Source organism: Mus pahari, chromosome 13, assembly GCF_900095145.1.
Source record: "Mus pahari chromosome 13, PAHARI_EIJ_v1.1, whole genome shotgun sequence".
NCBI lineage: Eukaryota > Metazoa > Chordata > Mammalia > Rodentia > Muridae > Mus > Mus pahari.
In genome coordinates this window covers 63,531,791-63,555,381 of record NC_034602.1, presented here as the reverse complement: position 1 = coordinate 63,555,381, position 23,591 = coordinate 63,531,791, and the positions used below count along the sequence as shown (strand labels likewise).

General features: G+C 45.1%; 1 protein-coding gene across 2 annotated transcripts in view; it reads left to right on the top strand.

Annotated features, from left to right (window-relative positions):
• Positions 1-23,591, top strand: part of Fryl (FRY like transcription coactivator) — a 227,381-nt gene that overhangs the window by 21,832 nt on the left and 181,958 nt on the right. For both annotated transcript variants that reach the window (XM_029545525.1, XM_029545524.1), the window contains exon 2: positions 13,664-13,839. The gene's annotated coding sequence lies outside the window, so the exon portion shown is untranslated. The remainder of the gene's footprint in view (positions 1-13,663; positions 13,840-23,591) is intronic.

Below are 23,591 nucleotides of genomic sequence, written 5' to 3'. Positions count from 1 at the left end.
TATTCTATTCTCTAAGATTCTTTGAGGCTCTCTATATAACTTAATGCCTTTGAACACGTAAACAGTAATTAACTTATGAAGGGGCTGACATTTTGTCAGTGTGATTTATGATGCTTCTTAGTTTCACAGGCCTGTCTTCCTTCCTCCCTCCTTCCCTTCCTCCCTCCTCTCCTTCATTGTATACAACAACTTTATTGAGGTATAATTCACGTCCCATAACATCCACCCTTTAAAAGTATGTCATCCAGGGCTGGAGAGATGGCTGAGCCGTTAATACCATTCACCAGCACCTGGATGGCATCTCATCCTTTGTAACTCCAGTTCTGCTGGACCTCACGCCCTCATCTCACCTCCCTTGGGCACCACACGGATGCGGTGCATATGCAGGAGAACCCTTATACACATAAAAGTAGCTAACAATTTCAAAGAGTATGTCACAGACTAGGCTTTGGCATGTTTACAGTGTTGTATAATGTTACCCCTCCATCTGAAAATATTTTAGAACATTCTTATCACCCCTAAAAGGAATTTCTTACTCATTAGCAGTCATCTCTCCTACCAGTGTCTCTCCTGTGTTGTGTTTCTATAGCTTGAGTTTCCCTCCGGCTTTCATCATATTCTTAGGACACTTATCAACTAGTCAGATGATATTAGAGTTCGACAGAGCAACTGAACTGTGAACTCATGTGTGTTTGTGTGTGTGTGTGTGTGTGTGTGTAAGGCCAGACAGACGTGAGAGATCTTACATTTTAAAGAGTTGGCACCATGGTTGTAGAGACTTGGCAGGTCTGAAGTCTGCAGAGTAGGCGGGCAGGCTGGAGACTCAGAAAAGAGTTGTGTTGGTCTGCTGGCCGGCCAAGTTTACCAGCCTTCTGGAAAGACCGGTGCTTTTTCCCAGTCAGGTATATTCACCTGACAGGATGGCGCTCACCCACAGTTTGGAGACTGTTGGCTCTTGTTGGTTGCTTTGTTTTGAGATGAGGGCCCTGTGTCTTGTCTAGGCTGGCCGTAAGCTGTCGGCGCTCTTGAGTTGAGTCAGCCTTCTGAGTAATGGGAATTACTCACATCTACCACTGCGCTTGGCCTGGAGTGCAGTTTGTTTTCCTTCGTCGACTAACTTAAATATTAATCTCATATTAAAAATGTGTCCCGTCACCTTGGCACCACCCTGCCTAGCCAGACTTGACACATAAAATCAGCCACCACACAGATATTTACTCAGAGTTAGTTTAAAATAGAAGAAAGTTGGAAGATGTAATGGCCCGGAGCATGCCTTTGGCCCCTCATCCCTCCAGGAGGAAGCTTCAACTGAGGACCGGCTTCCTCCCTTTCTGACCTGTAAGCTTATCTGTTAGATGCGCTGTTTAAATTTGGATTGCTTCCCATCTCAGATAAGCTGCCCCAGTCACAGTCAGAGAGTAACCTAGCCAGACACTTCCAGGTGTGCCTGGTGACTGGTCTCCTAGGCGACTTTAGGTCCCGTCAAATGGACACACGCTAGCCATATTAGCTGGAAATACTTGGCTTCAGGAAACCACAGTCAAGGTTTGCCTCTGACTGTCACTGGCCTGTCCTCAGCTTTCTTTTATAGTTCTTGTTCTTTGTCCTTGGTACCCCAGGACTCCCTTCCCATCTCAAGTATTGTCTTTATGACAGTCCATGCAGATGGATAGTCTCAGTTGTTCCCTACTGTAGACCATCTTGGGATGCCTAGCTGGCCTTAGCTTGTGATACACAGACCAGCACAATCCAATCATGTCACTATTCACTATGTCAATGAAGTGAGTCACTCTCACAGACCATCTCCCAGGAAATGGCAACACTGAGACAAATGTCACTTGACCAAGACTCAGCTCCTCTTCACCAGTAGTCACACTTACAAACCCTTTCCTAAGTTTTTATCTTGGTTGTGTGTGTATTACACACACATGCGTGCAAATGCACTGGTGAATACTATGGTATGGAGGCCAGAAGCCAATATTGGATGTCTTTCCCAGTTGCTCTCAATCTCATTTTTTGAGACAGGGTCTCTCACAGAAGCCATGGCTCACCAATTTGGCTAGGCTGGCTGGCCAGTGAGCTCGGACCTTTCTCCACGCTCCCCCCCCCTAGGATTAGAGAGGAATTAGAGCCACAGTGCCCAGCTGTTTTATGTAGCAGTCTCTCCAGCTCCCTCATTTGTGTTTTTAATCACCATTCCAATCACTCCCCCCCCACCCGAACAGCTGTCTTAGAAAGCAGATGTTTTTACCTTCACACCTTTGGTTGGAAACTCACTAAGGTCACTTGTCTTGGAGTTAAACCCTGGCTGGTCTGTCTTTCTCTTTTTTTACAGTGAGTGACCGCTGCTTGCACACACCGTCTGGTGCTGGTGAACCGCCCCAGCTCTGTCATTGCTCGGCTCCGATGGAGCTTGTATTACTTCTTTCCTTTCTCTCCGGGACACATGAAGTCCATGAAGATTGCAGTCTATATTTAGCTTACCAAATGATGGAGGGAGTGGCTGAGTGTGGGCTGTTTTCTTCCAGTGCTCACCTTAGAGGTGTGGACTTAGCTGGAGGCTCTCAGACCCTAGAAGGTAAGAGCTGGCCTGTCAGAGTGGAGCTTCCCCCCTCCCTTGCCTCCTTCCTCTCTCTCTTCCTCCCTCCTCCCTCCCCTTAAAGTGCTTTTGTAGAAATTCGTGATTTGGAGCCAGGGAGGTGACTCAGATGCTAAGGGCACTTGCTGTCAAGCCCCAGGATTTGAGTTGGATCCTCCGAACTTACATGGTGGAAGGAGAGAAAGCTCCTCTCTGACTTCTGCACTACACCAATGCCATGGCAAGCATATGACTTGATCCCCAATACATACATAATACATACATACAAACATACATACATACGTACATACACAAATATATGTAAAAAAACAAAACCACAAACTCAACAACCTCTGCAGAATGGGGTGTTATCCCGTCCTAAGTTTTAAGCTGTTTGGCAGGCATTAGAACAGGGAACCGATCATCTTAGGCTGCTCCCCCCCCCCCCCGTCTCTTCCTGCATAGTTTGTTTGCATGTAGCTTGATTCGGTTGGTTAACTCGTAGGAAGAGAGGAGCAGGTTTAAAATACACCGTTTTCTGGGAGATTTTGGGTTGCATCTCAGCATGGAGGAAAAGCTACACAAAGGCGTGCTTGGCTTTAGCACTGAAGGCTTCAAGCAAGCTCAGCTCTCTTGCCCACTCTGCTGCTTCAAAGGCAGGCGGACGGAAATGTAGGGCATTGTTAACGGTCAGTATTCATCTGACTGAGTTAAATGTTAGCAAGAATTAGCGGAATGTTTTTCAAGTTAGTATCATCACAGGCAGGATTTATCTAAGCAACAAGTGATTATTGAGCGTGGGAGTAGGGAGATGTGTCTGTGACCGGAAACGGCCGCCCTTGGCTGTTCTGGGAGCTTCTGCTTCGTCAGGTGGACAAGTGTAGACCTTGGATAACGAGTGCAAAATCAGGTCATGGGGTGCATCGCAGGCAGCGGTTAGCTTGAGTTGGGTGACAGCATCGGCAGTGGTCCGGATGCAGGGAGGGGACATTACACAGAGAACTCTCTAGGAATTTGTTCTCACTGAAAAGCTGGGGTGGCCAGAGTAAGGAAGAGAGCTCATGCATTTCCTTGTGTAGGTGAGCATGGGTTTGAGCCAGAGAGGACACTGGCAGCGACTGAAGTAGCAGCATATGTGGGGCGGAGTGATCAGATTTGGGAAAGATGCTAACTTAAGAAGGAGTATATGTCTGGGGAACTCGGCCTTTGGCCTTAGCAGTTGAAAGAACCACAGTGGTGTTTTTGAAGGCACCACACTAGGGACAGGCAAAGATTTCGGTATATTAAGAGTTGAGTTTAGGATGGTTTAGGTGGGTCCAAATGGATAGTTGATAATTTGTGAGGCTGGGCGTTAGAGGAGAGGTAGGTCTTGGTCAGAGATACCAGCTCTGTACTGTCATAGCCAGATTTGAGTGTAAGCCCTCCAGGATTCGTCCCAGAGGGGTAATGTCAGTGGGCAGGAGGTTGGGGACTGACCTTGGGTTGTCTGGTCAATCAGAGTTGGAGAAGAAACAAAGGAAGGACCCCTGGGGGTGGGGGGCCTGAAGGACACCAGGAGGGACTGGTCCTAGTTGCTGGTCCTAGCACTCCGGGAGGCCACTCTGGAGGTGGAGGCTGCAGGATGGGAACATAGCAAGATCCTCGTGTCACAGAACAAGAAGAAAGCTAGGATGGCGTGTGACATTTGGCAATCCAAGTGAAGAAAGTATTTTTAAACATGGCAAGAAACACGGTGCCTTTAAGTGTACTGGAGTCTCACCTCCGAGTTTCATGAACTGTGGAGGCCTTTGGGAACAGTGACTCTTGGGGATTGTAGGTGACTCCTGGAGGGGTGCAGGTGGGATGGGGGAAAGAGACCTAGAAGGGAAGACAGTGGAATTCTAACAGAGACCACTGGAGGGCTTTTATCATAAAGAGACATCAGAGGGCTTTTTAAAACAATCATAAACGGAGACAAAAGTGTTGAAGCAGCTGAGGGGCTTCCCCCTGCTCCCTTATGGCCGAGGGAGTGTTAGACACCTCGGGCTTGCTCATGCGTGTGAGTCCTCCATAGGAAGGAAGGAAGAAAGGAGAGTTTTGTCACCTTGAAGCCACCTTGAAGCGGCCCTCCTCAGCCTTACACAGTCCCTGGGAGGTGTTTGTGTTGGCTTGGGAGTTGTGACTTTGGGATCTGCGTTTCTCCTCCAGTTGGCTTGCTTAGACTCATTGTGTAGCATGATAGATTTTTATCTTTCGCATTTCTGGTAAATGGCGATTATTAGGAAGTCGAACCAATTGTGTGTGGAAAATGCAAAAGACATTTGACTGGGAATGTGTTTCTCAAGGCCCATTGTTTCCCATGGAACGGAAACCGCTGGCTTCTTGCTGCATGGGTGAGGATAAAGTTATTTTGCAAACACAGTACTTTTTTTGTTTTGGTTTTTTAACTAACATTTTTCATACTGTGATCAAAAGGAATTGCTTTCTGAAAACAACAGTTTAATAGGACATGTAGACTTTGATTTTTAAGCAGGGATTTATGGGAAGTCCTTAAAAGAACCCAGTTTCTTTCCATGTCATCTTGCGTTCTTCTAATTGCAGAGGTAGTTTGCACCATTAACTTGGGAAGAACACTACCTTAAGAAAGTTAGAAATATATATTTAGTTTTTGTTTGTTTCTTTTTGCTTTTGTTTGCTTTTGTTACAGGGTCTCATTATATAGTTCTGCCTGTCCTGGAACTCACTCTGTAGACCAGGTTGGCCTGGAACCTCCAACTCACAGAGATGTGTCCTCTTCTCTCCTTGAATGGTGGAATTAAAGGCACACACCACCACACCCAGTTGTATTTTGTTTTTAATAACTTTAAAATATAATCGTTGTAACTAGCCAGAAGGGAGATGAGCGCATAGTCCGTTAATGTAGTTTTGTTGCACGATTGTGACCCCTGAATGGTGTAGTGGTGTGAATGTTCACAGAGCACCTATGTGTCACCAGCACAGGGAACATATCCCCTAGTGACGATTGCTCAGTTCATGCTCACCTGTTCTCCCCCCCAACCCCAAGACACCCTGCCCACCCTGGGTGGATTAAAGTAACAATGGCTTTCCTTGAATAGGTAAATACTAGCAAGCTTATGTCAGCTAGTGATAACAGTTACAGGACAAAAGCAACGTGAAGCAACGTGGAAATACAGTGTGAGATGGCAGCCCAGTTCACACCAACTGTTCCCAGAAGCCCTTTCCTCATCTTGTTCATTGGGAGGTTGCCACCTCCTTAGAGTTGTGTGGGAAACCCAGCAGAGTGTCTGGCATGATGCCCATGGTCAAGGGAGGGATGCATGTCCCCCTCTTTTGTCTGAGTCACCCAAATCTTCAGGGCACTGCCAGTAACACACACATCAGTTATGGTGCACTTTAGCCGCATCCTTGAGTGGTTTTGAAGATCTTGACAAAAAGTAAAATAACACGTATAAACTATGAATATGTTGTGCTTGATGAAAGAAATGAAGCCCCCAGAGGGCAGGTAGCTGTGATTCCAGTTGCTTGAGGAACCCCAAGTTATCACTTCATTGTGACAGTAAGGCTGTAAAAGGCCAGGGCAGGGTGATGGGGCATCACTGTGTCATAGGTACTGAGTTTTGCAACACCAGGAGGGTTCTGGACACAGATGGTTGTGGTGGCTGGATAGCAGTGAGATGGCAAAGGACCATGTTAAATGTCCCTATGGATGCCCATCTGTACACACCCATACACACACTACACCCACACACACTGCACACACACACACTAAACACACACACACACTACACACACACACACACTACACACATACACTACACACAAACACACACACACTATACACACACACTATACACACACACTACATACACACACACTACATACACACACACACACGCATTACACACACACACTATACACACACACACACACACATACACACACACGACTCTATTATGTCCCCTTTCTTCCTTGTCCATATTTATGAGTGAATCCATAACCCACCATCACATAGTGGGTGTCCATTCTGACATCCCGTGTCTGTGAGAGTCCCCTAAAATGAAAGCCCCATCAGGGATTCTCTTCCCTTTGCAGAGGTGTCAAGCTGCAGACTGTTCTTTGGTGAGCCGAGTGCAGCCTGGCTGGAAAAGGCATTTTCTATTGTTCTGTAGATAGAGAAAATATTTCTTGGGTTCTCATTGTGTTCTGGGAACAAAGACACAGAACTGCTGAGTGACACCTGCCAGCTATTGTTCAAAGTTTCCTCCAAATAGCACTCGGGATACTTTCACAGCCCTGGAAAATCTTTATGAAATAGCCTTTGAAAGCATCATTCTCATTTGGCAGTTGAGAAGCCCGAGGCTCTTGAGTGGGGTAAGTGGCTTTCTACTTTAAAAACATTTTTAGAAGTGTTTCAGTTCACAGACACAAAGGCAGGACATTCCAGATAGCCGAAAGCGCCCAGCAGATGTAGGCGTGGGAGTGTGGGGGATGCAACTGTATGGAGCAGAGTCTAGAGGACATTAAGAGACTACGGCGGTGGTTTTGTCTCTTCCATTACAGTCTTGACTCCCAGGACAGCCAGTTCCCAACTGCTTGGTAGGCATCCATGACAGAACTGTGGCTTAGCAAGCCACGCTCGAGAGACAGTCAAGTCCCCAAAGAGAGGGCAGAGGCCCAGTGGGATTCCCACATGGCCTTCCGTTGTGGTCAAGTAGAAGAACATTTTCTATTTTAGTGCTACAGGGCTTGGGAGCCACAGCTCATGATGGAGTCAAGTGACAAGGAGTGAGAAGAAGAGCAGGCTGCTGAGGTGGCTCAACAGGTAAGGTACTTGCTGCTGAGCCTGATGCCTGACCTGGGTTATACCTAGGAGCCGATATGATGGGAGGGAGAGAGCGTCTCCCTCAACAACAACAACAACAGCAACAACAACAAGCCAGCAATAGGAAGTGTGTGTGTGTGTGTGTATATATATATATATATATATATATATATATATATATATATATAGTTAGATTTATTTATTGTATGTGAGTACACTGTCCCTGTTTCAGACACATCTATGTATACACACACACACACACACACACACACACACACACACACACACAGGGGCATCAGATCCTATTACAGATGGTTGTGAGCCACCATGTGGTTGCTGGGAATTGAACTCAGGACCTCTGGAAGAACAGTCAGTGCTCTTAACCGCTGAGCCATCCTTCCAGCCCAGGAATAATTTTTTTTAAAGGGAGAGTTGTAGGTGCGTGGGTCTGGGAGGAGGTGAGATGGGTGGAGCATACGTGAGTGTACACGGGTGAGGGAGACTCTCCTTCAGTTCTGTGCGCTTCTTTCTCTTTTTGGCAAAAAATCAGTCACTTGAATGCATAGGTGAGATGCACGTTAGCTTTGAAAAAGGATTAGAGTCAGGGCGCTGAAGTCCCTGGGAAGTGGGTACTCGAGTGGCCTGGTTGAGTGTGCAGAGTTGACATTGAGCAACTGCTTCTGGGCGAAGACCTGGGGTGTCATTGAGATGAAGGGGATGCAGTTGGTATGGAGACATGACAAGCCAAGTATCTTCAGAGGGTACTCTGGAGAGTCAAGCTCTAAGCCTTTAGAAGAATAGTACTGTGTGCTAGTCCTTTGAAAGCAAGATTTACTTATGTTTGTTTTATGTGTATGGGTTGTTTTACCTTCATATTTGTCTGTCTACCACGTGCCTGTGTTACCAGTGAGCCCAGAAGAGGTGCTTATATCCTCTATACTGAGTTGTTAGCTGCCATGCGTTTGCTAGGAATTGAACTTAGGTCTTCTGCAAAGGTATTCTTGACTGCTGAGCCATCATGTCCAGTGCCTGTATGTAGTCTCTTAGAAACATAACATGCATAGCGAGGCATGGTGACCATCCTAGCTCTTTAGAGGTGACAATAGGAGGATTTAGGGGTTAAAGGTTAATCTCAGCTACATACCTAGAGTGTGTGACTTCCTAACTTTAAAGCAACATGAAACAGACAAAAACTGACTCTTACATCTTCCATAACTGCCGATGCTTTCTTATACAGTATTACTGTGTGATACACTGACAGCTGAATGATTAAATAGAAAACTTATTAAAGGGGCTGGGGAGGTGGCGCAGAGGATAAAGTGCTTGCCAGCAAGCATGAGGACCACAGGTTGAACCTTAGCACGCAAGATCAAAGCAGGGCAGGGGCATGGCCCCCTGTGATCCCAGTACCTGGGAGGCAAAGACAGGAAGGAACTCCCCAGAGAAGGCTGGCTACCCAGTGTAAGCAGAGTTGATGAACCCTGGATTCAGAGAGACCTCGTGTCAGTGAATAAATTGTAGAGAGATCAGGGAGACACAGAACAAGTTCAGTCCTCTGCATGCACATGCTTAAGGTAACATGCAAACACACGTACACATACACAGGTACCACAGACTACACACACACAGACACAGACAGACAAACAGACAGACACACAGACACACACACACACACAGACACACACACACACACACACAGACACAGACACACATACACACACGTTTGAAATAAGGTGGAAAGTCCATTAAACATTCTATGATTAACTATATTGTCTTAAATTTAGCAGTCTTTTGAAATATGATCAAGGCACTTTCAGTGCAATGTTTTTTCGAGGGATTTCCCTTCGATCATGAAAGTTCATTTTTAGAGACAAAGAATTTTCTTTTTACACTCATTCTTGATGTGATGCTTGACTAAATTACATGATTATAACGAATACAACTGACCTTAGCAGATTATAGAACAAATTTTATTCCTGGCTGTCATGTAGCTCTTTTAGTAGAAAATTGAGATTGGATCTTCTGACTACCATAGCCTCTATGGAAGCTGAAATACAGAAGCCATGGCCTCCTCATGCTTTTAGGGACAGGAATCTGGGATTATATATTGAATATATATATTTAGAAAGAAGCAGTTTTATTGAGGTATAATTTGTTCACCACTATGAATGATCAACTTAAAGCATAGAACTTGTGGCTACTATGTATTCACAGACTTGAACACCCATCTCCACAGTTGATTGTGGATATATATCAATCAATACATGGTTCTTTTTGGTAGTATAATATTCCAGCAGGTACACGAATCACAGTTTTGCCTATCCATTCACTGGTATGGAAGCTAACATTAGGTTATTTTGACCATTTGGCTATTGTATAAAATGGCACAATGAGCAGGCACTCATGGATCTTGGTGGGGGAATATATTATCATTTTGTGTTTGTATACCCAAGTGTGGAAATCCTGGTTGGCGTTTCTTCTTTGAGGAACGTGTAGAGTTTTCTGAAGTTGGTCTCTGACTTTCTCTTCCCAGTGTGCAGTGTGTGAGGGCGTTAGCCACCTTCCCACCTCCCCATTTACTTATTATAAATAAATTATTATTTAGCACCGCCAGCCTTAGTCAGCATGGGATGTGGCAAGGAATACCGTAGGCTGGTGAGTCAGGTGGGTTTTTCAGTCCTGGAGGTGGGGAAGTCTATGATCAGAGCAGATGTGGTGTCTGGCCAGAGCCCACTTCATGGTGTAGGAGGTAGAGGAAGCAAGCTCTCCTGTGCTTTTAGTAATGGTAACATTCCCATTCCGGGACCACACCCTCATGACCTGACTGCCCCTGAAAGTCCCCACCTCCTATACTTAGTATGTCAGAATGTGAGTTTAGGGATGGGGCACATACATTCATCTATAATACAGTTGTCTTGAGATTTTACTTTTAAAAGTGTTTTTTCTTTCTTCTTTCTTTCTTTCTTTCTTTCTTTCTTTCTTTCTTTCTTTCTTTCTTTCTTAAGATTTACTTATTTTGGGCTGGAGATATGGCTTAGTGGTTAAGAGAACCGATTGTTCTTCCAAAGGTCCTGAGTTCAAATCCCAGCAACCACATGGTGGCTTACAACCATTCGTAACAAGATCTGACACCCTCTTCTGGAGTGTCTGAAGACAGCTACAGTGTACTTACATATAATAAATAAATTAAAAAAAAGATTTACTTATTTTATGTATATGAGTACACTGTAGCTGTACAGATGGTTGTGAACCTTCATGTGGTTGTTGGGAATTGAATTTAGGACCTCTGTTCGCTCTGGTCAACCCTGCTTGCTCAGGCACAAAGATTTATTTATTATTATACATAAGTACACTGTAGCTGTCTTTAGACGCACCAGAAGAGGGCATCAGATCTCATTATGGGTGGTTGTGAGCCACCACGTGGTTGCTGGGATTTGAACTCAGGACCTTTGGAAGAGCAGTCAGTGCTCTTACCTGCTGAGCCATCTTGGCTGCCCTAAAAGTGTTTTTTTTNTCTTACCTGCTGAGCCATCTTGGCTGCCCTAAAATTTTTTTTTTTTTTTTTTTTTTTTTTCTGAATATCATCATAACAAATGTTTGGAGAAAAGTATAAGAGAAACATCACTTGTTAAAAACCACTGTCTAGCAATAAAAGTATTTTCCCTCTGTATTTTAAATTTAGTTTGGTATTGCATATCTGTGATTGCCTCTCAGAACCCTCCCCTTGCTATTGGTAGCAATTCTACATATACCAGTGCCTACTGTATACTAGCACTGTGTGCATTAGTGAATAAGCCGATTTCTAAGTCTTGCTCCCCTGCTCTCCTCCCCCCCTTTTTTTGTTTAGTAACATTTCTGAACATTATTTTAAAAACTATTTTAAATTTACTATACTAAAGAATGTCTCTTTCATTCTCTCTTTTTTTTAATTTTTAATTTTTTTTTGAAGTTTTATCCTATATCAGAGTGGTTCAGGGACAGTAGAGACAGAGAAGCTTCTGTTTGCAGTAGATGGCGATTTGCAGAGACCCATAATTTGTGAGGGCACTGAAAACTGAGGATGGAGTATGCTCAGCCCTAAAGGGAACACGTGTACTGAACCCCTCCTCCCAGGGCCTAGGGATCCTTGAGAAAGAGGAGCATAGACTGTGTAATGAGCTGGAGGCAGGGCATGACTACAGGGAAACAATGTTTTTTTTGGACACATCAGGGCAGCTGCACATGATGATGGCATGGCACACACAAGGTCTGTGCAGGCCCAAGACAGACCAAATCCCAGCATGGGGAGGGGAGCTGGGCCTGACACCCCACCCTGTCAGCAGCTGTTAGGTGCTGGCTGGGTGGGGGTATAGCCCTGGTGAATTGTCACACCCCAACAGAGGGCCACACATGGAAAAATATGTGGGCAGCAATTTTGTTTTGATGAGTTTAAAAAACAAGAAGCACCCAGAGTTGGGTGGATGGGGAGATGGGGGTGAATCTGGGAAGGGTCAGGAGGGAGGTGAATCTGAATCAATCACATTGTACAAGCACCTCAAGAATTAATACAAATAACAACCCCCAAAAGAATTGTCACCTACAAACTCTATGTCAAGTGTAATAATAATATATGGTGTACCTTCCAAAGAAGCTATAGTTTTGTTTTGTTTTTTCTACTTCAGATGTTTACATTTCTTGCCCTTTTTCTCTTTTCCCTTCTTTTCTTTTCGGAAATAATATAAACAGCATTTCCGTGTAGAATTCTCCAAGCATTTTAAGTTCTAGAGTCAGAGCTGAGAACATTCCAGAGAGCCCCTGTCCCACACGGACACGTCAGTCTCAGCAGTGTGCCCTGGTGCCTTCCCCAGCAGGGTGCCCAGCAGCTGGTTCAGTTGCTGATCCATGCAGTGCCAGTGTCCTATCTGCACTCCCTGTATGTTGGATTGCTACCAACAGCAAGGGGGTCCCCCTGATGGACGAGGAGGGAAGTGACCATGGGTTTTTTTTTTCGGAATAGCGACCCTGGGCTACATGACTTTATGAAACTGGAGGAGTCAGCTTATTTGGGAAACTTGTTTCAATAACACAGAACCCATACCTCTCCTATCCCTGCATCCTTACGTCTGCTGTGGCAGTCAGTTGACCCACTTCTCATGTGACTTTAAGTGCTTTTGGGTCCACCAACCGTATTTTTTGAGACAGGGTCTTCTGCCCCCTAAGCTGGTGTCTAATGCATTGTATAGCAGTTTCAATCCTTCTGCCTCCACCTCCCCACCATGTGCTAGAATTATAGGCCTGAGCCACCACACCCAACTTAATTTGCTATTTTCTTAAACACAGAATGTGTTCTGGTAGCTTGCTTATTTAATGTAGCCAGGTGGTCTTCTCATGGCTGCTCATAGTACGTCTGCATTTCCCAGCTGCTGCGTGGAAGGCATAGGCAAGCACCATTTAGTTTGTAGCCCATCCTTTTGGATGGTTTCTGTATTAGTTTTACAAGTGGCCCCCACACTAATCTGGCCGTCCAGCTGTCAGTCTGCACGTGCGGTTGTATGCGGAGGATGGTATTTCCGAGGTCACCAGTTAATTGCAGACCTCGCTGCTAGCATAGGATACCACCCCCCCGGGCATTGCAGAACACCTGTGCCTTAAGGGGCCCTGTGTAGGAAGAAAGGTAGCTCCTGGGTCATTGTCCCAAGTCCCCAGATGCTTTGTCCTTAAGCTAAAGAAACAGTACCATGGCCCTGTTTCCCCAAGAAACAAATAACTGACTGGCATTTCCTTTAAGATTGTAACACACTTGAGAAAGCCGATGGCTTAGAAAAGAAACATTTAAGTTAGGGCCCTCAAGGTTAATTGACATTGTCCTGCATAGAGACAGTTGGATACTTTGTTTTCGTTTTCGAGACTGGCTCCTACTGCGGAGCCGGCCTGGAACTGGCTATGCCGGACTAGGCTGGCCTGGAACTTAACTGAACTGTTTGTCCCTGCCTCTTTCTGGGACTAAAGGTGTAAGTCACCAAACCCAGCCTTGAGCCCCCCACCTTTAAACCTTACATTTTATGCTGTTGGAGACAGAGTCTGTGAGGATGTCTGTCTGGCAGGGTCTCTGCCACTGAGCCACGTTCCTAGACTTGAGGGGAATTTTTTTTTCTTTTTTTGACCAAATTGTTAATTGCCATACTTTTATTAGAAGCATGTTACATGACTGCTGCTACAGTGCTATGAGCTTTGTATGAGACCTGGACGTTAGGACTCACCAACTCCACGTTTCTGTCTTCCAGCCTTCGATATTCCGCACTCTGCTCTACACATGGACTGACCCTGCTGCTTTTCCCGGCGTGCCCCTCTTCAGTGCCTGTCAAGTACGAGCTCCAGGTTGAAGAAGCTTCTCGATGGATCCTTTCCAAATTTGGTGTCTTTTCTACAAACTCTGTGCCTCAACCTCAATTTCTAAGTGGTAAGGCTGTGTACTTAAGAAAACGAATTTTATTTATTTTCTGTCCACGTATGTGATTGGGTATGTGCATGTGTGCACGCGTGCAGTTGTGTGGAGGTTGTGATGGAGGGTTCGACCCTTCCATCACGTGGGTCTTGTGGATGGGACTCAGGCTGTCAGATGATGGAAATTGCTTTTCAGACTGCCTTCCCCAGGCCCTCTCTTTTTATAGACAAGTCACAGTTATTTTTGATAATTTCTTCTGAACTACTTCTAAAAGTAGCAGTAACATAGGTCTTTGGAAAGCTTTCAAATGGCTTTCCTGTACTACCTCACTGCTATAACATGGCACCTAATATTAGTAATAATACATATAAAAATAGTTGCACGAGTCACTTTCCATTGCTATGACAAAATGCTTGAGCAACCCAACTTAAAGAGAGGAAAGGTTTTTTTGGGGGGGGGCTCATGGTTTCAGAGGCATCCAGCTGTAGTCAGATGACTCCACAGCTTTTAAACCTCTGGCAGAACCATCATGGCAGAGAGAGCGAGCCTGTAATGACTGCTTCCTCATTCTACCATTGTTATACTGGGGTCTCTGATTTGCTGGATACTACTGCTTACATTCTGGGCAGGCGTTGCCCCCTTGGTTGCTTTCCCAAGTCCTCCTCCCCTGCCTTAAAAATGCTTTATTAATTTCCTTGAGGAGACTCAGCGTAATTACTGCGAGAGTCCAGAGTAAGAGTAGTCAGATACACGGCCTGATGTATGTACTTGCTAGGCTTTGGTTCCTCATAGTTCCTTCAAGCCCTTGTGTGACTGGAAATCATGCAGACTGTCATGGCAATCATCAGAGAGGTGTGTGAGACGTCAGCTCTTTTTAATGCATGGTCTTGCTTGTGCCTTTCCATACACGTGAGGTTTACTCAGAATTCATGTTTGGACAGAACATATTGCTGAAATGGGAGACCTTAACAAATGAACTGGTTGAAATAGCCCCCCCCCCCTTTGCAGCAGTTAACACATTTGCCAAATGCTTGCTACTTAATGAATGAAAATGCATACTGATTTTTAGCATAATAAAGAAGCCATCCGATGGAAAACTTGACCTTAGCTGGAGTCCTCAGCAGCAGAAAGGAGAATGGGGTCCTTGTGGTTCAACTGTAGTTCTTACCATCCTCTACATCGGGTTTTTAAAGAGCTTAAACTAATTAGCTTTAGATATCAGTTTTCTTGTGCATATAATAATTCAATTGAATTATTCATGAGTTTATTTTTTTTTTAAGATTTTAATACCTTGTTAGTTCAGTGAACAAATTGAAAGAATTTTGATTTTTTTTTTTTTTAATTGAAGATACATTTTCTTCTCTTTCTTATTTGGTGAGACAGTTTTGCTCTATTGTTTAGTAAGTTATAAGACAGGAATACGATACCTGCTCGTCTTAGGGTTCCTTTTGCTGTGAAGAGACACTATGATCATGGCAGTTCTTATAAAGGACAACATTTAATTGGGGCTGGCTTACAGTTTAAGAAGTTCAGTGCATTATCCTCACGGCAGGAAGCTTGCCTGTGTGCAGGCAGACCTGGTGCTGGAGAAGGCGCTGAGAGTTCTCCATCCCGATCCGCAGGCAGCAGTACCACACTGGTACTGTCTTTCTTGAGCATCTGAAACTTCGAAGCTTGCCCCTGTAGTGACACACTTCCTCCAACAAAGCAACATCCACTCCCACAAGGCCAGTCTAATTGTACCGCTCACTCCCTATGGGCCCAGGGGGGCCATTTCCTTTCAAACCTCACACTGCTATTAGATTGCTTTTCAGTTAGTTCCTCTCTCTGCAAGTTGGTGCCTTTCATCCTTTTCTTCCTGCATCCTTAGTCGTCTCTTCTCCTGACCCCCAGGACTTTCCTTCTTTGGCCCCGATGTTCTTTCTGTCCCCCATGTATTTTTTTGGATGGTTTTTAGAGTCAGTATTATCTTAGATCAGTGGTTCCAACCCCAGAACCCTTAAAAAGTACTGGTGTCTTCTGAAGACAAGAGCAGCTGAAAGCCATCCACTAGCCTTAGCGCCCTCGGATTGAGTTCTGTAGCCTCCTCTCTCCCCCACTTTGTCTTCCGTCTCATCTTTGCTTGGGACTCAGGACTGTTCCCTTCCTGTGTATTGAAATCAAGGTCTTCATTTCCAAGCTGGAGGTTTTTTGTTTTTCCTTTTGTACAAAGAATTTTTATTTCTTTGTCTTTTACTATCTTGAAATCTCCACTAGTGAGAAATTAAACTATATATGCAGAGTAGACTGGTAGATGTCCTTTGTGTTCATCCCCCAGAGGAGGTAATTATTGGGTCATAGGCATTGTTTCTCCTCAGTAACTCTCCTCCCCTGCCTGTGGGATTTTGAAGCAAGATCTACACATTTGCCGTTTCAGTATGAATCCTTAAGTCTCTGTATTTCAGTATGAAAGATTGTAATGCTCAAGCTACAGTGTCACAATTGTGTCCAAGTTCTCTCAGGCTGTTTTAAAAATAGGCAATTTGATTGGACGAGGACCGGTAAGCCCCACCTCCCCATTGCACTTCTATGATTCTTGAAGTGATTGCCCTTGTGCCCGTCTCCCTCCCCTTCTTGTTTCTGAAAAACAGTAAGTAGCTTGGGTCCTCTTTAGATGTGGAGGTTCCTGGCAAGAGCCCTGTGAGCAGATGAGATGCCCTCTCTCACCTGCCCTCTGTGTCTCCTGATACCTGGTCCAGAGCTTGGGTCTTAATCATATTAAGGTCTGATGACTTTAGTCAGGTCTGTGTCTGTCACCAAGTGTCTGTCTAGGGCTTACACCAAGCATCCACCCCCTCAAGCCCTCCCCCAAAGCATTGCATACCAGTGGCAATCAGGTCAACAGCTGGAAGGGTTTTTTTTTTTTTTTTGCATTTGAAGACCTTCACCTCTCCTCTCCTGTGGCTTAGACAGCTGCTAAGGTAAAGGTAAAGGAACTCGTCAATGTAAATGAATGGCCAAGATTGTGTTCTAATAAAACTTTATTTACACAATTGGTTTTGACCCCTTGTTTTGGGGAGTCTGGAATTACACAGGGGTTTGTAAAACAGTTATATTTAACATTGTAGTCCTTTCTAGTGTAATAGACGGAGCGTGTCCTTGTTTCCCAGGTGGGATAGCTTCTTCAGTAGTTTCTTTGCTACCTTGATTGACATTTCCTCCCCATTCCTGGTGTCCAGCAGCCTCTCCAGGGAGTCCTAATTCTTTTTTGCACAATGGAATGCTAAGAACACAATGCAGGTTCTAGGGGTTCTCATATGAACTGGCACTTCCTGTTTAGTTTCAGATTCCCGATTTGTTTTTTTTTTTCATTGTATACTAATATGAATTTCTTTCAGCTACAAATCTGGTAGGCTTTGTAGGAGCAACATGACTACAACGTTAAATAATTACTTTTCTACCACAGTCAGCCATAATAGAGTCTCTGTCTGGCCTTTTGTTTCCTTAACAATGTATCTGTGACTCTGGACCTGGTGATTCTTTATCACTGTATTTGGGAAGCTGAGGCAGGAGGACTGCTGTGGGTTTGAAGCCAGCCAGGCTTATATGTAACAAGACCAGGCAACTAGGCAAGCTTGCTGGACTTGGTGGTTGTGTGCCTTTAGTCTTAGTTCTCAGGAAGCACAGACAGTTGCATCTTTGTGAGCTGGAGGTCAGGCTGGTCTATAGTGAGTTCCTGGACTCTAACCAGCCCGAGCTACACAGTAAGACCCTGTCTCAAAACCAACCAACCAACCAACCAACCAACCAACCAACCAACCAACCAACCAACCAACCAAAAACATTCCCAAATCAATTAACCAGCCAAACAAATAAAACTGTATTGAAACAAACAATGCAGTTGTCTGTAATCTCCCCCCGCCCCATTGTGTGGTGTCTGTGGGACTCCCCCATGGCATGTGAAATGACATGTACAATTCATTCATGTACAATTGTGTGAAATGCCCACCATTTGCTTATCCATCCTCCAGATGATGGAATTAAGTTGTCCTGACTTCTTCTGCATGCCTTTGGTAGACATTGTGTGCTTTATTTATTTTCTCTCACATGTACCCTGGAGTGGAATTAGTAAATTGTTTTTGGATGCAGGGCACATGGCCCTAAGAACAGCAAAAGAACTGCGAGCATCAGTTATCCATTGCTCACCTCTTCTCTCCAAGCGTCTTAGCCTTCCATGGCAAACACTGTCATCTGACAGTTGGTGTCAGTCTGCTTCTTTGGGGTTCAGATTTGCTGAGTGCTTTTAGCCAGAGCCTCTCATAATCTGCCATGGTGACATTTTCTGGGACAGCAGTCATTTCAGCCAGGGGTAGGGGGTCACAGAGACTTCTGTGCTATGTTCCAGCTTACTCTTGTAACCTGTGGCTAGATTCAGATCATTTCTGGCTCTGGGCCAGAAGTTCCTTCCTTCCTTCCTTCCTTCCTTCCTTCCTTCCTTCCTTCCTTCCTTCCTTCCTTCCTTCCTTCCTTTCTTCCTTCCTTCCTTTTTTTTTCCAGGCTAGAGATTAAACCCAGGGCCTCACATGCTAGGCATGTGCTCTTCCACTACACATAGCACAGTAGTTACCCACCTAGACGGTATCTAGGTGAACATACAATTCAGTGGGCACCAAGTGCATGCTCCCTGTTACAGCTCAGTCATAAGGCCCCTCCCACTTGCAGAACCTTTTCCTGGTCCACAGTTGAGCTGATTGAACGGAATGGATTCATTGTATCCATTCAGTCAGTGTAACTCTCCACTCGCCCATACCTACCCTGCCTACACAACCTTGGTGTTACTGCGTTACTGTCTGTTTAGAGCCAGACTACCTCATAGTGGAGTCATATCAGCTTTTCTCTTGGCTTTCTTCCCTCAGCATAATGCTATCAAGGTCATTTACATTGTGGTGGGCATCAGAACTTTTTTTTTTCCCTTTTTATTAAGGCTGAACAGATGCATTGTGTTCGGATACCATATTAAAACAAACCCTGCTGCAGGGACTGAGTTGTTGCCTTTTTTGCTGCCATTGTGGTGCTTTTCTGTGAACATTGGTCTTCTACCGCATTCTGTTTTCACAGTAAAGTCTCCAAGCCCACTCCATGCTATAGAAGAGGGATTGTGTAAGGTTGTGACTACCAGGACAGATACACCATCACAATCATTCTCTGTGTAGGTAGGCCAACAGCTGGTTATTACTTATTTTATTTTGAAGCACAATAACTTACAGGACGTATTGTTATTTTACAGTTATTTGTAATAGCTTCATGGGTCCCCAGACATATCCACAAAAGAAGGTATATCGAAAGGAGTTACTTCCTATTGTTTTCCTCCTATAAGGAACCATTTGAAAATTTCAGTTGATTTAAGTATAACTAGGTGGGGCTGGAGAGGTGGCTTAGCAGTTAGGAGCACTTGCTGCTCTTTCAGGGGACTGCAGTTCAGCTCCCAGCCAGCACCCGTGGCAGTTGCCCATAGCCTGCAACTCCAGCTCTAAGGTATCTAAGACCCTCTTCTGGTCCCTGTTGGGGGAGCACACATGTGCTTGACCGCGCATGTGCACATACACACAGAGGTACACACACAGAGGCACACACACAGAGGCACACACAAACAGGCTATGTTCTTGATTTATTTTTTTTGATTTATTTATTTATTTATTTATTTTGGTTTTTCGAGACAGGGTTTCTCTGTGTAGCCCTGGCTGTCCTGGAACTTACTCTGTAGACCAGGCTGGCCTTGAACTCAGAAATCCGCCTACTTCTGCTTTCCAAGTGCTGGGATTAAAGTCGTGTGCCACCACCGCCCGGCACAGGCGGCACAGTTCTTATCTCTCTTTTTAATATATATTGTAGTGTATTATATACCTTGCTTTCTTTGCTATATCCTGAAGATCACTCCTTATCCATTTTCATGAGTCTTCTCTACATCCATAGAGCACCTCTTAGAATTTGGGTTGTTCCTAATATAAATTTTACTACAGTGAATATATATACACTTGACATTTTAAATTTTACTCCGTCACGCTTCAGGCAGGTGCTTAGAAGTGGATTTACAAGGTTAGAGGCTAAGTAATTTTGCCCTTTTATCGGATATCTGTCCTGAGAATTAGACTTAGTTTTCTCATCAGAGCTGTGGATGCCTGTTTATACATACCCACCTATATCATAAAAATATGTTTTCAAACCTTTGGGAGTTTTGCTAAGTTAATTTCCACCCTCCGTTTGGACGAGGTTGTTTTTGTATAGTAAAGATGTGTTTGTATTTCTGCCTCTCACCTGTTTATTGGTTTCCTTCCTGTAAGCAGAGGTATTTTCCAATCTGCTTCCTGTCTGCTTCACCTTTTTCTTATCCCTTCACCATCAGCGGTACTCGCACTTCCTGCTCATTTGATGGTTGATAGTTCTTATATAACCCACACTCCAACCATTTCTTCCAATGTTCTCCAGGTTGGATTTGACTTTATCAACAGGACCAATATTCCGGCATCCCCTGTATCAGTTCAGGGCGTGGCCGCCTTCCTAGTTGAGACCTCGAAGGCCCTTTGTCGGCTTTTATAAAATGAACGCGGTGAGCATCGCCGGAGTGCCTGCCAGGGTTTGAAGCTCTGCAGCTTGGCATAGGTGGCAGGTCATAATCCCAGTCCTCAGGCAGTGGTCTCCTGGGGGACTCATATTAAACACAGCTCTAATGTGCGGTTAATGTGCCGAGAGAGAATTCAACGGTCGGGGCATTATTAGATTGGAGAGGTTACGGGTTACCGTTTGATGAACTGACATTTAAGCGGAGATTTGAGGGATGGTCAGGCCTAAGCAGATGAAAAAAGCCACAGGGGAGAGTAGGCAAGGATGCCGAACCAGAAGTGAATCCTTGAGTAGAACGTAGAGCGCCTGGCTAGCTGGAGGGAGCCATCTCATTGGCTTTGCAATCCCACCCTCCACCCCCCCAACACACACCAGGAAAAGTGAGGCCCAAGGCTGGGGCAGGTAGAGTGCAGGGTGAGATCCTCCCGGGCCACCTCCTGAGGCCCTGTGATAAGAGTTCATCTTCATCATCAACTTGACTGGATTTAGAACCAAGGTTGGCACACATCTCCCCTATGTCCCCGCACCTGAGCATGTTTCCAGAGGGATTCACAGAGGAGAGGAAGGGACCTACCTGGGCCACAACCTCACATGCTGAAGTTCGTGAAGTAGGCTGAATAATGAAGTAGGAAGGAAAGGTGAATGGAGTACCAGCACCCTCCTCTCCCCTTTCCCCGGGCTACAGAAACTCGAGGAAGCCACGCCTGCCACTGAGAGTGGCACTGTAGGCCGCACTTCTATCACATCCTCACAGCACTGAAGAGAAAAGTAACCAAGACAACCCGTGTGTTATAGCTGGGGAAAGTACCCTGAAAAGCAGCTTAAAGAGCAAAGGTTTATGTTGGCTCACAGTCGAAGGTCCAGTCCGTCATAGTGGGGAAGTCGAGGCAGCAGAAGTTTAAGGCAGTTTTGTGCCTAAACCTGTGCTCAGATTACGTTCTCTCTCTCTCTCTCTCTCTCTCTCTCTCTCTCTCTCTCTCTCTCTCTCAGAGTCTAGGATCCTAGTCTGGGGAATCACCCACAAGGGCGGGCCTGCCTTTTTTTAGTAACCCTTATAAGGATGATTCTCTACAGGCTTGCTGATTCTGGATCTCATCAGGTTGGCTAGTGAGGTTACACCACACATTCGTGTATTGTCTTTAGAAATAGGTTAAAATAAAATATAAAGGAGAAAAGTCACAAGACCCCTGCAGCCACACGGGCCATCATGGGAAGAAGAGGTGCGTGCAGACGCAGGCCAGTAGCTGTACGCAGACAGTCGTCAATCGTGGCATTTGCGGAGCGATGGCGCCTGCTCGTTCACTTGTGACATTATCTTAGTTCCGTCTCAGGACCAGACTCATTCCTTGTATCTTTACATCTGTGGTCTTCAAAAAGTTCTCCCTATCCTGGTTGGAGAGAAAAACAAAACACCCTGTTTTAATCCTTACCGTCGAAGGAGCTTCCAAAGCGAACTTAGAGATGACAGATCACTTACTCACTGGCGCTGTAGCTCACTGGTAGAGGGCATGTGTGGTGTGCCCTGCGTTTGATCCCCAGCCTGACATAGACAGGGCCTAGTAGTGTACCTCCGTAATTAATCCCAGCACTTGGGAGGCGGAGACGGGAAGATCAGAAGTTCCAAACCAGGGTACCCAACTTGAGGCTCTGTTTTTTAAAAAATAATAACAAACCAAAACCATAACAACAAAAACCTGTTCTCTAGTGCTTCCTCTCTCAGCAACTTCACTGAGGAAGAGTGATGTCTTGCTTGGGAACAAGGCATCATGTATCTTAGGTTCCCGGTGCTCCCTTCTTGGGGTCAGCCAAGCACCTGTAATGTCTTCCTTCCTCCCCATCTTTTCCTCAGCCTGGTCTTCCATCTTGACATATCTGTCCACCCTCTTCCCCCCTTGTTGCCTTGACGCTCACTCCTAGCCATTCCCCCTAATCCGCTTACGATCCCCGTCAGTCAGATCAATTTATTTTTGACCTACATATCCTGTTTTCCTTTGTTGCTACCGCCAACTCTTAAGATTTTACCACAGTCTCTGTCAGAAGCACCCATGGGTTGGTCTGGCGCCAGAGGAACTGTGTATTTCTCATTTCAGAACTGATAGGCCTGAAAAGAATTCTGGTGAGTCTGGTGGGGTTAGGAGGGTGAGTCAGGGGAGTGTCTTTCAGAGGAGACAAGTCTCTGGTGTCCTGCTGCAGGCGCCTTGAGTAGAACCTTCCAGAAGTGACCTTATGCCACCGCAAAGCCTTACTTACCTTTTGAATCCACCTTTACACTTCAGCACACATTAAATAAGGCCTGTCTCTCCACACTGCTTTGACAAAAGTGTGTGTGTATGGCAGTATCTGAGTTCTGGGAACTTGAAGTAATGGGAAGCCAGGCGCTAGGCATTTCATGTGGCAGAGAATGACCAATTAAGCCATAAAGACGGAGCGTAGTGCCATGTCCCTGTGGTTTCCCCGGCCCCTATGACAACATTTGGAAGGATCATCCCCCCTGACTGATGTCTAGATTAGCAGTGATCCTTTGCATATCGGTAAGGCTGGCTTACTCGGTGCTCAGGCGGGATTTGGTTTGTCTGTCAGGGCCAGTCAGCATGTTTCTTCTGTGATGAGATGGGATGCTTGCTCATTAGTGATGCACACTTGCAAAATGACTTTTATTTTTTTGTTTAAAAAAAAAAATCCTTCTTGGTTTCTGCTCCTTTACACCTTAATCCTCTCCTCCTCTCCTTTCCCCCTCTTTCCTCTTCTAATGAGTCTGTTGCTTTGACTGCATTGTCATGTCTTAGTATCCCGTAACCGGGCCACTGGTGATAACCATGTCAGATGAGGCCACTTGTCTGGACTCATAATGGAAATGTTTTTTGTTGAGGGGTGACGTTTGCTGATTTTCTTTTATGTAAGAGTTTTCAGATATTAATCTTTTCATGTCTTTGGCCTACCTATTGAATTAAAGAATTGCTTTCAGTCTTTTAGTATTTCTGGATGCAATGAAGGGGATGTGTGGTTATGAAAATTTTGGCTCCTTACCAGATGGGACTTATTTTTGGGATCTGAAATGTAGGAAAGCAAAAACCTTTTAAACCCTATAAAACAAACAAATTACCTAAAGACACATTACAGTGTTTTAAACATTCTGACAATGTTCTCAGTAGTGTCTTGCTTATAAG